Source organism: Hemitrygon akajei, unplaced genomic scaffold (genome assembly GCF_048418815.1).
Source record: "Hemitrygon akajei unplaced genomic scaffold, sHemAka1.3 Scf000137, whole genome shotgun sequence".
Lineage (NCBI taxonomy): Eukaryota > Metazoa > Chordata > Chondrichthyes > Myliobatiformes > Dasyatidae > Hemitrygon > Hemitrygon akajei.
Genome location: NW_027332023.1, coordinates 1300490 through 1321472, shown reverse-complemented (window position 1 = coordinate 1321472; position 20983 = coordinate 1300490).

The window sequence follows — 20983 nt, the reverse complement described above, 5'->3', positions numbered from 1 at the left end:
GCTCTGCATTGGTACGTTCCAGTGAGACAGGGAGGTTATGGAGGGGTACAGGTTAAGGGCATATTTGTGTGGTGTTCTGCAATGGCACGTTCCAGTGTGACAGTGAGGTTATGGAGTGTACAGGTTCAGGGCATATTTGTGTGGAGTTCTGCAGTGGGACGTTCCAGTGAGACATGAGGTTATGGACGGGTACCATTTCAGGGCACGTTTGTGTGGACTTCTGCATTGGTACGTTCCAGTGAGACCGGGAGGTTATGGAGGGGAACAGGTTCAGGGCATATTTGTGTGGAGTTCTGCATTGGTATGTTCCAGTGAGACAGGGGGATAATGGAGGGGTACAGGTTCAGGGCAAATTTGTGTGTAGTTCTGCATTGGTACGTTCCAGTGAGACAGGGACGTTATGGAGGGTACAGGTTCAGGGCATATTTCTGTGGAGTTCTGCAGTTGTACGTTCCAGTGAGACAGGGAGGTTATGGACGGGTACAGGTTCAGGGCATATTTGTGTGGAGTTCTGCAGTGGGACGTTCCAGTGAGACAGGGAGGTTATGGACGTGTACAGGTTCAGGGCATATTTGTGTGGAGTTCTGCATTGGTACGTTCCAGTGAGACAGGGAAGTTATGGCGGGGTACAGGTTCAGGGAATATTTGTGTGGAGTTCTGCATTGGTACGTTCCAGTGAGACTGGGAGGTTATGGAGGGTACACGTTCAGGGCATATTTGTGTGGAGTTCTGCAGTGGGACGTTCCAGTGAGACAGGAAGGTTATGGACGGGTACAGGTTCAGGGCACATTTGTGTGGAGTTCTGCATTGGTACGTTCCAGTGAGACAGGGAGGTTATGGAGGGGTACAGGTTCAGGGCATATTTCTGTGGAGTTCTGCATTGGTACGTTCCTGTGAGACAGGGAGGTTATTGAGGGTACAGGTTCAGGGCAGATTTGAGTGTAGTTCTGCATTGGTACGTTCCAGTGAGACAGGGAGGTTATGGAGTTTACAGGTTCAGGGCATATTTGTGTGGAGTTCTGCAGTGGTACGTTCCAGTGAGACAGGGAGGTTATGGTGGAGTACAGCTTCAGGGCATATTTTTGTGGATTTCTGCATTGGTACGTTCCAGTGAGACAGGGAGGTTATGGAGGGGTACAGGTTCAGGGCAAATTTGTGTTGAATTCTGCATTGCTACATTCCAGTGAGACAAGGAGGTTCTGGGTGGGTACAGGTCCAGGGCTTATTTGTGTGGAATTATGGATTGGTACGTTCCAGTGAGACAGGGAGTTTATGGAGGGTTCAGGTTCAGGGCATATTTGTGTGGAGTTCTGCATTGGTACGTTCCAGTGAGACAGGGAGGTTATGGAGGGGTACAGGTTCAGGGTATATTTGTGTGGAGTTCTGCGTTGGTACGTTCCAGTGAGACAGGGAAGTTATGGAGGGGTACAGGTTCAGGGCATATTTGTGTGGAGTTCTGCAGTGGGACGTTCCAGTGAGACATGAGGTTATGGACCAGTACAGGTTCAGGGCACATTTGTGTGGAGATCTGCATTGGTACGTTCCAGTGAGACTGGGAGGTTATGGAGGGGTACAGGTTCAGGGCATATTTCTGTGGAGGTCTGCATTGGTACGTTCCAGTGAGACAGGGAGGTTATGGAGGGGTACAGGTTCAGGGCAAATTTGTGTGGAGTTCTGCATTGGTAATTTCCAGTGAGACAGGGAGGTTATGGAGGGTACAGGTTCATGGCATATTTGTGTGGAGTTCTGCAGTGGGACGTTCCAGTGAGACAGGGAGGTTATGGACGGGTACAGGTTCAGGGCATATTTGTGTGGAGTTCTGCATTGGTACGTTCCAGTGAGACAGGGAAGTTATGGAGGGGTACAGGTTCAGGGCATATTTGTGTGGAGTTCTGCATTGGTACGTTCCAGTGAGACAGGGAGGTTATGGAGGGGTACAGGTTCAGGGCATATTTGTGTGGTGTTCTGAAATGGTACGTACCAGTGAGACAGTGAGGTTATGGAGGGTACAGGTTCAGGGCATATTTGTGTGGAGTTCTGCGTTGGGACGTTCCAGTGAGACAGGGAGGTTATGGACGGGTACAGGTTCAGGGCATATTTGTGTGGAGTTCTGCACTGGTACGTTACAGTGACACAGGGAGGTTATGGAGGGGTACAGGTTCAGGGCATATTTGTGTAGAGTTCTGCATTGGTACGTTCCAGTGAGACAGGGAGGTTATGGAGGGGTACAGGTTCAGGGCATATTTGTGTGGAGTTCTGCAGTGGGACGTTCCAGTGAGACATGAGGTTATGGACCAGTACAGGTTCAGGGCACATTTGTGTGGAGATCTGCATTGGTACGTTCCAGTGAGACTGGGAGGTTATGGAGGGGTACAGGCTCAGGGCATATTTGTGTGGAGCTCTGCATTGGTACGTTCCAGTGAGACAGGGAGGTTATGGAGGGGTACAGGTTCAGGGCAAATTTGTGTGGAGTTCTGCATTGGTAATTTCCAGTGAGACAGGGAGGTTATGGAGGGTACAGGTTCATGGCATATTTGTGTGGAGTTCTGCAGTGGGACGTTCCAGTGAGACAGGGAGGTTATGGACGGGTACAGGTTCAGGGCATATTTGTGTGGAGTTCTGCATTGGTACGTTCCAGTGAGACAGGGAAGTTATGGAGGGGTACAGGTTCAGGGCATATTTGTGTGGAGTTCTGCATTGGTACGTTCCAGTGAGACAGGGAGGTTATGGAGGGGTACAGGTTCAGGGCATATTTGTGCGGTGTTCTGAAATGGTACGTACCAGTGAGACAGTGAGGTTATGGAGGGTACAGGTTCAGGGCATATTTGTGTGGAGTTCTGCGTTGGGACATTCCAGTGAGACAGGGAGGTTATGGACGGGTACAGGTTCAGGGCATATTTGTGTGGAGTTCTGCATTGGTACGTTACAGTGACACAGGGAGGTTATGGAGGGGTACAGGTTCAGGGCATATTTGTGTAGAGTTCTGCATTGGTACGTTCCAGTGAGACAGGGAGGTTATGGAGGGGTACAGGTTCAGGGCAAATTTGTGTGGAGTTCTGCATTGGTAATTTCCAGTGAGACAGGGAGGTTATGGAGGGTACAGGTTCATGGCATATTTGTGTGGAGTTCTGCAGTGGGACGTTCCAGTGAGACAGGGAGGTTATGGACGGGTACAGGTTCAGGGCATATTTGTGTGGAGTTCTGCATTGGTACGTTCCAGTGAGACAGGGAAGTTATGGAGGGGTACAGGTTCAGGGCATATTTGTGTGGAGTTCTGCATTGGTACGTTCCAGTGAGACAGGGAGGTTATGGAGGGGTACAGGTTCAGGGCATATTTGTGTGGTGTTCTGAAATGGTACGTACCAGTGAGACAGTGAGGTTATGGAGGGTACAGGTTCAGGGCATATTTGTGTGGAGTTCTGCGTTGGGACGTTCCAGTGAGACAGGGAGGTTATGGACGGGTACAGGTTCAGGGCATATTTGTGTGGAGTTCTGCATTGGTACGTTACAGTGACACAGGGAGGTTATGGAGGGGTACAGGTTCAGGGCATATTTGTGTAGAGTTCTGCATTGGTACGTTCCAGTGAGACAGGGAGGTTATGGAGGGTAGAAGTTCAGGGCATGTTTGTGTGGAATTCTGCAGTGGGACGCTCCAGTGAGACAGGGAGTTTATGGACGTGTACCGGTTCAGGGCATATTTGTGCGGAGCTCTGCATTGGTACGTTCCAGTGAGACAGGGAGGTTATGGAGGGGTACAGGTTAAGGGCATATTTGTGTGGTGTTCTGCAATGGCACGTTCCAGTGTGACAGTGAGGTTATGGAGTGTACAGGTTCAGGGCATATTTGTGTGGAGTTCTGCAGTGGGACGTTCCAGTGAGACATGAGGTTATGGACGGGTACAGGTTCAGGGCACGTATGTGTGGACTTCTGCATTGGTACGTTCCAGTGAGACCGGGAGGTTATGGAGGGGTACAGGTTCAGGGCATATTTGTGTGGAGTTCTGCATTGGTATGTTCCAGTGAGACAGGGAGATAATGGAGGGGTACAGGTTCAGGGCAAATTTGTGTGTAGTTCTGCATTGGTACGTTCCAGTGAGACAGGGACGTTATGGAGGGTACAGGGTCAGGGCATATTTCTGTGGAGTTCTGCAGTTGTACGTTCCAGTGAGACAGGGAGGTTATGGACGGGTACAGGTTCAGGGCATATTTGTGTGGAGTTCTGCATTGGTACGTTCCAGTGAGACAGGGAAGTTATGGCGGGGTACAGGTTCAGGGCATATTTGTGTGGAGTTCTGCATTGGTACGTTCCAGTGAGACTGGGAGGTTATGGAGGGTACACGTTCAGGGCATATTTGTGTGGAGTTCTGCAGTGGGACGTTCCAGTGAGACAGGAAGGTTATGGACGGGTACAGGTTCAGGGCACATTTGTGTGGAGTTCTGCATTGGTACGTTCCAGTGAGACAGGGAGGTTATGGAGGGGTACAGGTTCAGGGCATATTTCTGTGGAGTTCTGCATTGGTACGTTCCTGTGAGACAGGGAGGTTATGGAGGGGTACAGGTTCAGGGCATATTTGTGTGGCTTCTGCATTGGTACGTTCCAGTGAGACAGGGAGGTTATTGAGGGTACAGGTTCAGGGCAGATTTGAGTGTAGTTCTGCATTGGTACGTTCCAGTGAGACAGGGAGGTTATGGAGTTTACAGGTTCAGGGCATATTTGTGTGGAGTTCTGCAGTGGTACGTTCCAGTGAGACAGGGAGGTTATGTTGGAGTACAGCTTCAGGGCATATTTTTGTGGATTTCTGCATTGGTACGTTCCAGTGAGACAGGGAGGTTATGGAGGGGTACAGGTTCAGGGCAAATTTGTGTTGAATTCTGCATTGCTACATTCCAGTGAGACAAGGAGGTTCTGGGTGGGTACAGGTCCAGGGCTTATTTGTGTGGAATTATGCATTGGTACGTTCCAGTGAGACAGGGAGTTTATGGAGGGTTCAGGTTCAGGGCATATTTGTGTGGAGTTCTGCATTGGTACGTTCCAGTGAGACAGGGAGGTTATGGAGGGGTACAGGTTCAGGGTATATTTGTGTGGAGTTCTGCGTTGGTACGTTCCAGTGAGACAGGGAGGTTATGGAGGGGTACAGGTTCAGGGCATATTTGTGTGGAGTTCTGCAGTGGGACGTTCCAGTGAGACATGAGGTTATGGACCAGTACAGGTTCAGGGCACATTTGTGTGGAGATCTGCATTGGTACGTTCCAGTGAGACTGGGAGGTTATGGAGGGGTACAGGTTCAGGGCATATTTCTGTGGAGGTCTGCATTGGTACATTCCAGTGAGACAGGGAGGTTATGGAGGGGTACAGCTTCAGGGCAAATTTGTGTGGAGTTCTGCATTGGTAATTTCCAGTGAGACAGGGAGGTTATGGAGGGTACAGGTTCATGGCATATTTGTGTGGAGTTCTGCAGTGGGACGTTCCAGTGAGACAGGGAGGTTATGGACGGGTACAGGTTCAGGGCATATTTGTGTGGAGTTCTGCATTGGTACGTTCCAGTGAGACAGGGAAGTTATGGAGGGGTACAGGTTCAGGGCATATTTGTGTGGAGTTCTGCATTGGTACGTTCCAGTGAGACAGGGCGGTTATGGAGGGGTACAGGTTCAGGGCATATTTGTGTGGTGTTCTGAAATGGTACGTACCAGTGAGACAGTGAGGTTATGGAGGGTACAGGTTCAGGGCATATTTGTGTGGAGTTCTGCGTTGGGACGTTCCAGTGAGACAGGGAGGTTATGGACGGGTACAGGTTCAGGGCATATTTGTGTGGAGTTCTGCATTGGTACGTTACAGTGACACAGGGAGGTTATGGAGGGGTACAGGTTCAGGGCATATTTGTGTAGAGTTCTGCATTGGTACGTTCCAGTGAGACAGGGAGGTTATGGAGGGGTACAGGTTAAGGGCATATTTGTGTGGTGTTCTGCAATGGCACGTTCCAGTGTGACAGTGAGGTTATGGAGTGTACAGGTTCAGGGCATATTTGTGTGGAGTTCTGCAGTGGGACGTTCCAGTGAGACATGAGGTTATGGACGGGTACAGGTTCAGGGCACGTTTGTGTGGACTTCTGCATTGGAACGTTCCAGTGAGACCGGGAGGTTATGGAGGGGTACAGGTTCAGGGCATATTTGTGTTGAGTTCTGCATTGGTATGTTCCAGTGAGACAGGGAGATAATGGAGGGGTACAGGTTCAGGGCAAATTTGTGTGTAGTTCTGCATTGGTACGTTCCAGTGAGACAGGGACGTTATGGAGGGTACAGGTTCAGGGCATATTTCTGTGGAGTTCTGCAGTTGTACGTTCCAGTGAGACAGGGAGGTTATGGACGGGTACAGGTTCAGGGCATATTTGTGTGGAGTTCTGCATTGGTACGTTCCAGTGAGACAGGGAAGTTATGGCGGGGTACAGGTTCAGGGCATATTTGTGTGGAGTTCTGCATTGGTACGTTCCAGTGAGACTGGGAGGTTATGTAGGGTACAGGTTCAGGGCATATTTGTGTGGAGTTCTGCATTGGTACGTTCCAGTGAGACAGGGAGGTTATGGATGGGTACAGGTTCAGAGCATATTTGTGTGGAGTTCTGCATTGGTACTTTACAGTGGGACAGGGAGGGTATGGAGAGTACCGGTTCATGGCATATTTGTGTGGAATTCTGCAGTGGGACGTTCCAGTGAGACAGGGAGTTTATGGACGTGAACAGGTTCAGGGCATATTTGTGTGGAATTCTGCATTGGTACGTTCCAGTGAGACAAGGAGGTTTTGGAGGGGTACAGGTTCAGGGCATATTTGTGTGGTGTTCTGTAATGGTTCGTTCCAGTGAGACAGGGAGGTTATGCACGGTACAGGATCACGGCATTTTTGAGTAGAGTTCGGCATTGGTGCGTTCCAGTGAGACAGGGAGGTTATGGAGGGGTACAGGTTCAGGGCATATTTGTGTGAATTTCTGCTTTGGTACGTTCCAGTGAGACAGGGAGGCTATGGAGGGGTACAGGTTCAGGGCATATTTCTGTAGAGTTCTGCATTGGTACGTTCCAGTGAGACAGGGAGGTTATGGAGGGTACAGGTTCAGGGCATATTTGTGTGGAGTTCTGCATTGGTACGTTCCAGTGAGACAGGGAGGTTTTGGAGGGGTACAGGTTCAGGGTATATTTGTTTGGAGTTCTGCGTTGTTACGTTCCAGTGAGACTGGGAGGTTAAGGTGGAGTACAGGTTCACGGCATATTTGTGTGGATTTCTGCATTGGTACGGTCCAGTGAGACAAGGACTTTCTGGGTGTGTACAGGTTCAGGGCATATTTTTGTGGAATTCTGCATTGGTACGTTCTAGTGAGATAGGGAGGTTATGGAGGGTACAGGTTCAGGGCATATTTGTGTGGAGTTCTGCAGTGGTACGTTCCAGTGAGACAGGGAAGTTATGCAGGGGTACAGGTTCAGGGCATATTTGTGTGGAGTTCTGCATTGGTACGTTCCAGTGAGACAGGGAGGTTATGGAGGGGTACAGGTTCAGGGCATATATGTGTGGAGTTCTGCAAAGGTACGTTCCAGTGAGACAGTGAGGTTATGGAGGGTACAGGTTCAGGGCATATTTGTGTGGAGTTCTGCGTTGGGACGTTCCAGTGAGACAGGGAGGTTATGGACGGGTACAGGTTCAGGGCATATTTGTGTGGAGTTCTGCATTGGTACTTTACAGTGGGACAGGGAGGTTATGGAGAGTACCGGTTCATGGCATATTTGTGTGGAATTCTGCAGTGGGACGTTCCAGTGAGACAGGGAGTTTATGGACGTGAACAGGTTCAGGGCATATTTGTGTGGAATTCTGCATTGGTACGTTCCAGTGAGACAGGGAGGTTTTGGAGGGGTACAGGTTCAGGGCATATTTGTGTGGTGTTCTGTAATGGTTCGTTCCAGTGAGACAGGGAGGTTATGCACGGTACAGGATCAGGGCATATTTGAGTAGAGTTCGGCATTGGTGCGTTCCAGTGAGACAGGGAGGTTATGGAGGGGTACAGGTTCAGGGCATATTTGTGTGAATTTCTGCTTTGGTACGTTCCAGTGAGACAGGGAGGTTATGGAGGGGTAAAGGTTCAGGGCATATTTCTGTGGAGTTCTGCATTGGTACGTTCCAGTGAGACAGGGAGGTTATGGAGTTTACAGGTTCAGGGCATATTTGTGTGGAGTTCTGCAGTGGTACGTTCCAGTGAGAGAGGGAGGTTATGGTGGAGTACAGCTTCAATGCATATCTTTGTGGATTTCTGCATTGGTACGTTCCAGTGAGACAGGGAGGTTATGGAGTGGTACAGGTTCAGGGCAAATTTGTGTTGAGTTCTGCATTGCTACATTCCAGTGAGACAAGGAGGTTCTGGGTGGGTACAGGTCCAGGGCATATTTGTGTGGAATTATGCATTGGTACGTTCCAGTGAGACAGGGAGTTTATGGAGGGTTCAGGTTCAGGGCATATTTGTGTGGAGTTCTGCATTGGTACGTTCCAGTGAGACAGGGAGGTTATGGAGGGGTACAGGTTCAGGGCATATTTGTGTGGAGTTCTGCAGTGGGACGTTCCAGTGAGACATGAGGTTATGGACCAGTACAGGTTCAGGGCACATTTGTGTGGAGTTCTGCATTGGTACGTTCCAGTGAGACTGGGAGGTTATGGAGGGGTACAGGTTCAGGGCATATTTGTGTGGAGCTCTGCATTGGTACGTTCCAGTGAGACAGGGAGGTTATGGAGGGGTACAGGTTCAGGGCAAATTTGTGTGGAGTTCTGCATTGGTAATTTCCAGTGAGACAGGGAGGTTATGGAGGGTACAGGTTCATGGCATATTTGTGTGGAGTTCTGCAGTGGGACGTTCCAGTGAGACAGGGAGGTTATGGACGGGTAGAGGTTCAGGGCATATTTGTGTGGAGTTCTGCATTGGTACGTTCCAGTGAGACAGGGAAGTTATGGAGGGGTACAGGTTCAGGGCATATTTGTGTGGAGTTCTGCATTGGTACGTTCCAGTGAGACAGGGAGGTTATGGAGGGGTACAGGTTCAGGGCATATTTGTGTGGTGTTCTGAAATGGTACGTACCAGTGAGACAGTGAGGTTATGGAGGGTACAGGTTCAGGGCATATTTGTGTGGAGTTCTGCGTTGGGACGTTCCAGTGAGACAGGGAGGTTATGGAGGGGTACAGGTTCAGGGCATATTTGTGTAGAGTTCTGCATTGGTACGTTCCAGTGAGACAGGGAGGTTATGGAGGGGTACAGGTTCAGGGCATATTTGTGTGGTGTTCTGAAATGGTACGTACCAGTGAGACAGTGAGGGTATGGAGGGTACAGGTTCAGGGCATATTTGTGTGGAGTTCTGCGTTGGGACGTTCCAGTGAGACTGGGAGGTTAAGGTGGAGTACAGGTTCACGGCATATTTGTGTGGATTTCTGCATTGGTACGGTCCAGTGAGACAAGGACTTTCTGGGTGGGTACAGGTTCAGGGCATATTTTTGTGGAATTCTGCATTGGTACGTTCTAGTGAGATAGGGAGGTTATGGAGGGTACAGGTTCAGGGCATATTTGTGTGGAGTTCTGCAGTGGTACGTTCCAGTGAGACAGGGAAGTTATGCAGGGGTACAGGTTCAGGGCATATTTGTGTGGAGTTCTGCATTGGTACGTTCCAGTGAGACAGGGAGGTTATGGAGGGGTACAGGTTCAGGGCATATATGTGTGGAGTTCTGCAAAGGTACGTTCCAGTGAGACAGTGAGGTTATGGAGGGTACAGTTTCAGGGCATATTTGTGTGGAGTTCTGCGTTGGGACGTTCCAGTGAGACAGGGAGGTTATGGACGGGTACAGGTTCAGGGCATATTTGTGTGGAGTTCTGCATTGGTACTTTACAGTGGGACAGGGAGGTTATGGAGAGTACCGGTTCATGGCATATTTGTGTGGAATTCTGCAGTGGGACGTTCCAGTGAGACAGGGAGTTTATGGACGTGAACAGGTTCAGGGCATATTTGTGTGGAATTCTGCATTGGTACGTTCCAGTGAGACAGGGAGGTTTTGGAGGGGTACAGGTTCAGGGCATATTTGTGTGGTGTTCTGTAATGGTTCGTTCCAGTGAGACAGGGAGGTTATGCACGGTACAGGATCAGGGCATATTTGAGTAGAGTTCGGCATTGGTGCGTTCCAGTGAGACAGGGAGGTTATGGAGGGGTACAGGTTCAGGGCATATTTGTGTGAATTTCTGCTTTGGTACGTTCCAGTGAGACAGGGAGGTTATGGAGGGGTAAAGGTTCAGGGCATATTTCTGTGGAGTTCTGCATTGGTACGTTCCAGTGAGACAGGGAGGTTATGGAGTTTACAGGTTCAGGGCATATTTGTGTGGAGTTCTGCAGTGGTACGTTCCAGTGAGACAGGGAGGTTATGGTGGAGTACAGCTTCAGGGCATATCTTTGTGGATTTCTGCATTGGTACGTTCCAGTGAGACAGGGAGGTTATGGAGGGGTACAGGTTCAGGGCAAATTTGTGTTGAGTTCTGCATTGCTACATTCCAGTGAGACAAGGAGGTTCTGGGTGGGTACAGGTCCAGGGCATATTTGTGTGGAATTATGCATTGGTACGTTCCAGTGAGACAGGGAGTTTATGGAGGGTTCAGGTTCAGGGCATATTTGTGTGGAGTTCTGCATTGGTACGTTCCAGTGAGACAGGGAGGTTATGGAGGGGTACAGGTTCAGGGTATATTTGTGTGGAGTTCTGCGTTGGTACGTTCCAGTGAGACAGGGAGGTTATGGAGGGGTACAGGTTCAGGGCATATTTGTGTGGAGTTCTGCAGTGGGACGTTCCAGTGAGACATGAGGTTATGGACCAGTACAGGTTCAGGGCACATTTGTGTGGAGTTCTGCATTGGTACGTTCCAGTGAGACTGGGAGGTTATGGAGGGGTACAGGTTCAGGGCATATTTGTGTGGAGCTCTGCATTGGTACGTTCCAGTGAGACAGGGGGGTTATGGAGGGGTACAGGTTCAGGGCAAATTTGTGTGGAGTTCTGCATTGGTAATTTCCAGTGAGACAGGGAGGTTATGGAGGGTACAGGTTCATGGCATATTTGTGTGGAGTTCTGCAGTGGGACGTTCCAGTGAGACAGGGAGGTTATGGACGGGTACAGGTTCAGGGCATATTTGTGTGGAGTTCTGCATTGGTACGTTCCAGTGAGACAGGGAAGTTATGGAGGGGTACAGGTTCAGGGCATAGATGTGTGAATTTCTGCTTTGGTACATTCCAGTGTGACAGGGAGGTTATGGAGGGGTAAAGGTTCAGGGCATATTTCTGTGGAGTTCTGCATTGGTACGTTCCAGTGAGACAGGGAGGTTATGGAGTTTACAGGTTCAGGGCATATTTGTGTAGAGTTCTGCATTGGTACGTTCCAGTGAGACTGGGAGGTTATGGAGGGGTACAGGTTCAGGGCATATTTGTGTGGAGCTCTGCATTGGTACGTTCCAGTGAGACAGGGAGGTTATGGAGGGGTACAGGTTCAGGGCAAATTTGTGTGGAGTTCTGCATTGGTAATTTCCAGTGAGACAGGGAGGTTATGGAGGGTACAGGTTCATGGCATATTTGTGTGGAGTTCTGCAGTGGGACGTTCCAGTGAGACAGGGAGGTTATGGACGGGTACAGGTTCAGGGCATATTTGTGTGGAGTTCTGCATTGGTACGTTCCAGTGAGACAGGGAAGTTATGGAGGGGTACAGGTTCAGGGCATATTTGTGTGGAGTTCTGCATTGGTACGTTCCAGTGAGACAGGGAGGTTATGGAGGGGTACAGGTTCAGGGCATATTTGTGTGGTGTTCTGAAATGGTACGTACCAGTGAGACAGTGAGGTTATGGAGGGTACAGGTTCAGGGCATATTTGTGTGGAGTTCTGCGTTGGGACGTTCCAGTGAGACAGGGAGGTTATGGACGGGTACAGGTTCAGGGCATATTTGTGTGGAGTTCTGCATTGGTACGTTACAGTGACACAGGGAGGTTATGGAGGGGTACAGGTTCAGGGCATATTTGTGTAGAGTTCTGCATTGGTACGTTCCAGTGAGACAGGGAGGTTATGGAGGGTAGAAGTTCAGGGCATATTTGTGTGGAATTCTGCAGTGGGACGTTCCAGTGAGAGAGGGAGTTTATGGACGTGTACCGGTTCAGGGTATATTTGTGTGGAGTTCTGCGTTGGTACGTTCCAGTGAGACAGGGAGGTTATGGAGGGGTACAGGTTCAGGGCATATTTGTGTGGAGTTCTGCAGTGGGACGTTCCAGTGAGACATGAGGTTATGGAACAGTACAGGTTCAGGGCACATTTGTGTGGAGATCTGCATTGGTACGTTCCAGTGAGACTGGGAGGTTATGGAGGGGTACAGGTTCAGGGCATATTTGTGTGGAGCTCTGCATTGGTACGTTCCAGTGAGACAGGGAGGTTATGGAGGGGTACAGGTTCAGGGCAAATTTGTGTGGAGTTCTGCATTGGTAATTTCCAGTGAGACAGGGAGGTTATGGAGGGTACAGGTTCATGGCATATTTGTGTGGAGTTCTGCAGTGGGACGTTCCAGTGAGACAGGGAGGTTATGGACGGGTACAGGTTCAGGGCATATTTGTGTGGGGTTCTGCATTGGTACGTTCCAGTGAGACAGGGAAGGTATGGAGGGGTACAGGTTCAGGGCATATTTGTGTGGAGTTCTGCATTGGTACGTTCCAGTGAGACAGGGAGGTTATGGAGGGGTACAGGTTCAGGGCATATTTGTGTGGTGTTCTGAAATGGTACGTACCAGTGAGACAGTGAGGATATGGAGGGTACAGGTTCAGGGCATATTTGTGTGGAGTTCTGCGTTGGGACGTTCCAGTGAGACAGGGAGGTTATGGACGGGTACAGGTTCAGGGCATATTTGTGTGGAGTTCTGCATTGGTACGTTACAGTGTCACAGGGAGGTTATGGAGGGGTACAGGTTCAGGGCATATTTGTGTAGAGTTCTGCATTGGTACGTTCCAGTGAGACAGGGAGGTTATGGAGGGTAGATGTTCAGGGCATATTTGTGTGGAATTCTGCAGTGGGACGTTCCAGTGAGACAGGGAGTTTATGGACGTGTACCGGTTCAGGGCATATTTGTGCGGAGCTCTGCATTGGTACGTTCCAGTGAGACCGGGAGGTTATGGAGGGGTACAGGTTCAGGGCATATTTGTGTGGAGTTCTGCATTGGTATGTTCCAGTGAGACAGGGAGATAATGGAGGGGTACAGGTTCAGGGCAAATTTGTGTGTAGTTCTGCATTGGTACGTTCCAGTGAGACAGGGACGTTATGGAGGGTAGAGGTTCAGGGCATATTTCTGTGGAGTTCTGCAGTTGTACGTTCCAGTGAGACAGGGAGGTTATGGACGGGTACAGGTTCAGGGCATATTTGTGTGGAGTTCTGCAGTGGGACGTTCCAGTGAGACAGGGAGGTTATGGACGTGTACAGGTTCAGGGCATATTTGTGTGGAGTTCTGCATTGGTACGTTCCAGTGAGACAGGGAAGTTATGGCGGGGTACAGGTTCAGGGCATATTTGTGTGGAGTTCTGCATTGTTACCTTCCAGTGAGACTGGGAGGTTATGTAGGGTACAGGTTCAGGGCATATTTGTGTGGAGTTCTGCATTGGTACGTTCCAGTGAGACAGGGAGGTTATGGATGGGTACAGGTTCAGAGCATATTTGTCTGGAGTTCTGCATTGGTACTTTACAGTGGGACAGGGAGGGTATGGAGAGTACCGGTTCATGGCATATTTGTGTGGAATTCTGCAGTGGGACGTTCCAGTGAGACAGGGAGTTTATGGACGTGAACAGGTTCAGGGCATATTTGTGTGGAATTCTGCATTGGTACGTTCCAGTGAGACAAGGAGGTTTTGGAGGGGTACAGGTTCAGGGCATATTTGTGTGGTGTTCTGTAATGGTTCGTTCCAGTGGGACAGGGAGGTCATGCACGGTACAGGATCAGGGCATTTTTGAGTAGAGTTCGGCATTGGTACGTTCCAGTGAGACAGGGAGGTTATGGAGGGGTACAGGTTCAGGGCATATTTGTGTGGAGTTCTGCAGTGGGACGTTCCAGTGAGACATGAGGTTATGGAACAGTACAGGTTCAGGGCACATTTGTGTGGAGATCTGCATTGGTACGTTCCAGTGAGACTGGGAGGTTATGGAGGGGTACAGGTTCAGGGCATATTTGTGTGGAGCTCTGCATTGGTACGTTCCAGTGAGACAGGGAGGTTATGGAGGGGTACAGGTTCAGGGCAAATTTGTGTGGAGTTCTGCATTGGTAATTTCCAGTGAGACAGGGAGGTTATGGAGGGTACAGGTTCATGGCATATTTGTGTGGAGTTCTGCAGTGGGACGTTCCAGTGAGACAGGGAGGTTATGGACGGGTACAGGTTCAGGGCATATTTGTGTGGGGTTCTGCATTGGTACGTTCCAGTGAGACAGGGAAGTTATGGAGGGGTACAGGTTCAGGGCATATTTGTGTGGAGTTCTGCATTGGTACGTTCCAGTGAGACAGGGAGGTTATGGAGGGGTAAAGGTTCAGGGCATATTTCTGTGGAGTTCTGCATTGGTACGTTCCAGTGAGACAGGGAGGTTATGGAGTTTACAGGTTCAGGGCATATTTGTGTAGAGTTCTGCATTGGTACGTTCCAGTGAGACTGGGAGGTTATGGAGGGGTACAGGTTCAGGGCATATTTGTGTGGAGCTCTGCATTGGTACGTTCCAGTGAGACAGGGAGGTTATGGAGGGGTACAGGTTCAGGGCAAATTTGTGTGGAGTTCTGCATTGGTAATTTCCAGTGAGACAGGGAGGTTATGGAGGGTACAGGTTCATGGCATATTTGTGTGGAGTTCTGCAGTGGGACGTTCCAGTGAGACAGGGAGGTTATGGACGGGTACAGGTTCAGGGCATATTTGTGTGGAGTTCTGCATTGGTACGTTCCAGTGAGACAGGGAAGTTATGGAGGGGTACAGGTTCAGGGCATATTTGTGTGGAGTTCTGCATTGGTACGTTCCAGTGAGACAGGGAGGTTATGGAGGGGTACAGGTTCAGGGCATATTTGTGTGGTGTTCTGAAATGGTACGTACCAGTGAGACAGTGAGGTTATGGAGGGTACAGGTTCAGGGCATATTTGTGTGGAGTTCTGCGTTGGGACGTTCCAGTGAGACAGGGAGGTTATGGACGGGTACAGGTTCAGGGCATATTTGTGTGGAGTTCTGCATTGGTACGTTACAGTGACACAGGGAGGTTATGGAGGGGTACAGGTTCAGGGCATATTTGTGTAGAGTTCTGCATTGGTACGTTCCAGTGAGACAGGGAGGTTATGGAGGGTAGAAGTTCAGGGCATATTTGTGTGGAATTCTGCAGTGGGACGTTCCAGTGAGAGAGGGAGTTTATGGACGTGTACCGGTTCAGGGTATATTTGTGTGGAGTTCTGCGTTGGTACGTTCCAGTGAGACAGGGAGGTTATGGAGGGGTACAGGTTCAGGGCATATTTGTGTGGAGTTCTGCAGTGGGACGTTCCAGTGAGACATGAGGTTATGGAACAGTACAGGTTCAGGGCACATTTGTGTGGAGATCTGCATTGGTACGTTCCAGTGAGACTGGGAGGTTATGGAGGGGTACAGGTTCAGGGCATATTTGTGTGGAGCTCTGCATTGGTACGTTCCAGTGAGACAGGGAGGTTATGGAGGGGTACAGGTTCAGGGCAAATTTGTGTGGAGTTCTGCATTGGTAATTTCCAGTGAGACAGGGAGGTTATGGAGGGTACAGGTTCATGGCATATTTGTGTGGAGTTCTGCAGTGGGACGTTCCAGTGAGACAGGGAGGTTATGGACGGGTACAGGTTCAGGGCATATTTGTGTGGGGTTCTGCATTGGTACGTTCCAGTGAGACAGGGAAGTTATGGAGGGGTACAGGTTCAGGGCATATTTGTGTGGAGTTCTGCATTGGTACGTTCCAGTGAGACAGGGAGGTTATGGAGGGGTACAGGTTCAGGGCATATTTGTGTGGTGTTCTGAAATGGTACGTACCAGTGAGACAGTGAGGATATGGAGGGTACAGGTTCAGGGCATATTTGTGTGGAGTTCTGCGTTGGGACGTTCCAGTGAGACAGGGAGGTTATGGACGGGTACAGGTTCAGGGCATATTTGTGTGGAGTTCTGCATTGGTACGTTACAGTGTCACAGGGAGGTTATGGAGGGGTACAGGTTCAGGGCATATTTGTGTAGAGTTCTGCATTGGTACGTTCCAGTGAGACAGGGAGGTTATGGAGGGTAGATGTTCAGGGCATATTTGTGTGGAATTCTGCATTGGGACGTTCCAGTGAGACAGGGAGTTTATGGACGTGTACCGGTTCAGGGCATATTTGTGCGGAGCTCTGCATTGGTACGTTCCAGTGAGACCGGGAGGTTATGGAGGGGTACAGGTTCAGGGCATATTTGTGTGGAGTTCTGCATTGGTATGTTCCAGTGAGACAGGGAGATAATGGAGGGGTACAGGTTCAGGGCAAATTTGTGTGTAGTTCTGCATTGGTACGTTCCAGTGAGACAGGGACGTTATGGAGGGTAGAGGTTCAGGGCATATTTCTGTGGAGTTCTGCAGTTGTACGTTCCAGTGAGACAGGGAGGTTATGGACGGGTACAGGTTCAGGGCATATTTGTGTGGAGTTCTGCAGTGGGACGTTCCAGTGAGACAGGGAGGTTATGGACGTGTACAGGTTCAGGGCATATTTGTGTGGAGTTCTGCATTGGTACGTTCCAGTGAGACAGGGAAGTTATGGCGGGGTACAGGTTCAGGGCATATTTGTGTGGAGTTCTGCATTGTTACCTTCCAGTGAGACTGGGAGGTTATGTAGGGTACAGGTTCAGGGCATATTTGTGTGGAGTTCTGCATTGGTACGTTCCAGTGAGACAGGGAGGTTATGGATGGGTACAGGTTCAGAGCATATTTGTCTGGAGTTCTGCATTGGTACTTTACAGTGGGACAGGGAGGGTATGGAGAGTACCGGTTCATGGCATATTTGTGTGGAATTCTGCAGTGGGACGTTCCAGTGAGACAGGGAGTTTATGGACGTGAACAGGTTCAGGGCATATTTGTGTGGAATTCTGCATTGGTACGTTCCAGTGAGACAAGGAGGTTTTGGAGGGGTACAGGTTCAGGGCATATTTGTGTGGTGTTCTGTAATGGTTCGTTCCAGTGGGACAGGGAGGTCATGCACGGTACAGGATCAGGGCATTTTTGAGTAGAGTTCGGCATTGGTACGTTCCAGTGAGACAGGGAGGTTATGGAGGGGTACAGGTTCAGGGCATATTTGTGTGGAGTTCTGCAGTGGGACGTTCCAGTGAGACATGAGGTTATGGAACAGTACAGGTTCAGGGCACATTTGTGTGGAGATCTGCATTGGTACGTTCCAGTGAGACTGGGAGGTTATGGAGGGGTACAGGTTCAGGGCATATTTGTGTGGAGCTCTGCATTGGTACGTTCCAGTGAGACAGGGAGGTTATGGAGGGGTACAGGTTCAGGGCAAATTTGTGTGGAGTTCTGCATTGGTAATTTCCAGTGAGACAGGGAGGTTATGGAGGGTACAGGTTCATGGCATATTTGTGTGGAGTTCTGCAGTGGGACGTTCCAGTGAGACAGGGAGGTTATGGACGGGTACAGGTTCAGGGCATATTTGTGTGGGGTTCTGCATTGGTACGTTCCAGTGAGACAGGGAAGTTATGGAGGGGTACAGGTTCAGGGCATATTTGTGTGGAGTTCTGCATTGGTACGTTCCAGTGAGACAGGGAGGTTATGGAGGGGTACAGGTTCAGGGCATATTTGTGTGGTGTTCTGAAATGGTACGTACCAGTGAGACAGTGAGGATATGGAGGGTACAGGTTCAGGGCATATTTGTGTGGAGTTCTGCGTTGGGACGTTCCAGTGAGACAGGGAGGTTATGGACGGGTACAGGTTCAGGGCATATTTGTGTGGAGTTCTGCATTGGTACGTTACAGTGTCACAGGGAGGTTATGGAGGGGTACAGGTTCAGGGCATATTTGTGTAGAGTTCTGCATTGGTACGTTCCAGTGAGACAGGGAGGTTATGGAGGGTAGATGTTCAGGGCATATTTGTGTGGAATTCTGCAGTGGGACGTTCCAGTGAGACAGGGAGTTTATGGACGTGTACCGGTTCAGGGCATATTTGTGCGGAGCTCTGCATTGGTACGTTCCAGTGAGACAGGGAGGTTATGGAGGGGAACAGGTTAAGGGCATATTTGTGCGGTGTTCTGCAATGGCACGTTCCAGTGTGACAGTGAGGTTATGGAGTGCACAGGTTCAGGGCATATTTGTGTGGAGTTCTGCAGTGGGACGTTCCAGTGAGACATGAGGTTATGGACGGGTACAGGTTCAGGGCACGTTTGTGTGGACTTCTGCATTGGTACGTTCCAGTGAGACCGGGAGGTTATGGAGGGGTACAGTTTCAGGGCATATTTGTGTGGAGTTCTGCATTGGTATGTTCCAGTGAGACAGGGAGATAATGGAGGGGTACAGGTTCAGGGCAAATTTGTGTGTAGTTCTGCATTGGTACGTTCCAGTGAGACAGGGACGTTATGGAGGGTAGAGGTTCAGGGCATATTTCTGTGGAGTTCTGCAGTTGTACGTTCCAGTGAGACAGGGAGGTTATGGACGGGTACAGGTTCAGGGCATATTTGTGTGGAGTTCTGCAGTGGGACGTTCCAGTGAGACAGGGAGGTTATGGACGTGTACAGGTTCAGGGCATATTTGTGTGGAGTTCTGCATTGGTACGTTCCAGTGAGACAGGGAAGTTATGGCGGGGTACAGGTTCAGGGCATATTTGTGTGGAGTTCTGCATTGTTACGTTCCAGTGAGACTGGGAGGTTATGTAGGGTACAGGTTCAGGGCATATTTGTGTGGAGTTCTGCATTGGTACGTTCCAGTGAGACAGGGAGGTTATGGATGGGTACAGGTTCAGAGCATATTTGTCTGGAGTTCTGCATTGGTACTTTACAGTGGGACAGGGAGGGTATGGAGAGTACCGGTTCATGGCATATTTGTGTGGAATTCTGCAGTGGGACGTTCCAGTGAGACAGGGAGTTTATGGACGTGAACAGGTTCAGGGCATATTTGTGTGGAGTTCTGCATTGGTACGTTACAGTGACACAGGGAGGTTATGGAGGGGTACAGGTTCAGGGCATATTTGTGTAGAGTTCTGCATTGGTACGTTCCAGTGAGACAGGGAGGTTATGGAGGGTAGAAGTTCAGGGCATATTTGTGTGGAATTCTGCAGTGGGACGTTCCAGTGAGAGAGGGAGTTTATGGACGTGTACCGGTTCAGGGTATATTTGTGTGGAGTTCTGCGTTGGTACGTTCCAGTGAGACAGGGAGGTTATGGAGGGGTACAGGTTCAGGGCATATTTGTGTGGAGTTCTGCAGTGGGACGTTCCAGTGAGACATGAGGTTATGGAACAGTACAGGTTCAGGGCACATTTGTGTGGAGATCTGCATTGGTACGTTCCAGTGAGACTGGGAGGTTATGGAGGGGTACAGGTTCAGGGCATATTTGTGTGGAGCTCTGCATTGGTACGTTCCAGTGAGACAGGGAGGTTATGGAGGGGTACAGGTTCAGGGCAAATTTGTGTGGAGTTCTGCATTGGTAATTTCCAGTGAGACAGGGAGGTTATGGAGGGTACAGGTTCATGGCATATTTGTGTGGAGTTCTGCAGTGGGACGTTCCAGTGAGACAGGGAGGTTATGGACGGGTACAGGTTCAGGGCATATTTGTGTGGGGTTCTGCATTGGTACGTTCCAGTGAGACAGGGAAGTTATGGAGGGGTACAGGTTCAGGGCATATTTGTGTGGAGTTCTGCATTGGTACGTTCCAGTGAGACAGGGAGGTTATGGAGGGGTACAGGTTCAGGGCATATTTGTGTGGTGTTCTGAAATGGTACGTACCAGTGAGACAGTGAGGATATGGAGGGTACAGGTTCAGGGCATATTTGTGTGGAGTTCTGCGTTGGGACGTTCCAGTGAGACAGGGAGGTTATGGACGGGTACAGGTTCAGGGCATATTTGTGTGGAGTTCTGCATTGGTACGTTACAGTGTCACAGGGAGGTTATGGAGGGGTACAGGTTCAGGGCATATTTGTGTAGAGTTCTGCATTGGTACGTTCCAGTGAGACAGGGAGGTTATGGAGGGTAGATGTTCAGGGCATATTTGTGTGGAATTCTGCATTGGGACGTTCCAGTGAGACAGGGAGTTTATGGACGTGTACCGGTTCAGGGCATATTTGTGCGGAGCTCTGCATTGGTACGTTCCAGTGAGACCGGGAGGTTATGGAGGGGTACAGGTTCAGGGCATATTTGTGTGGAGTTCTGCATTGGTATGTTCCAGTGAGACAGGGAGATAATGGAGGGGTACAGGTTCAGGGCAAATTTGTGTGTAGTTCTGCATTGGTACGTTCCAGTGAGACAGGGACGTTATGGAGGGTAGAGGTTCAGGGCATATTTCTGTGGAGTTCTGCAGTTGTACGTTCCAGTGAGACAGGGAGGTTATGGACGGGTACAGGTTCAGGGCATATTTGTGTGGAGTTCTGCAGTGGGACGTTCCAGTGAGACAGGGAGGTTATGGACGTGTACAGGTTCAGGGCATATTTGTGTGGAGTTCTGCATTGGTACGTTCCAGTGAGACAGGGAAGTTATGGCGGGGTACAGGTTCAGGGCATATTTGTGTGGAGTTCTGCATTGTTACCTTCCAGTGAGACTGGGAGGTTATGTAGGGTACAGGTTCAGGGCATATTTGTGTGGAGTTCTGCATTGGTACGTTCCAGTGAGACAGGGAGGTTATGGATGGGTACAGGTTCAGAGCATATTTGTCTGGAGTTCTGCATTGGTACTTTACAGTGGGACAGGGAGGGTATGGAGAGTACCGGTT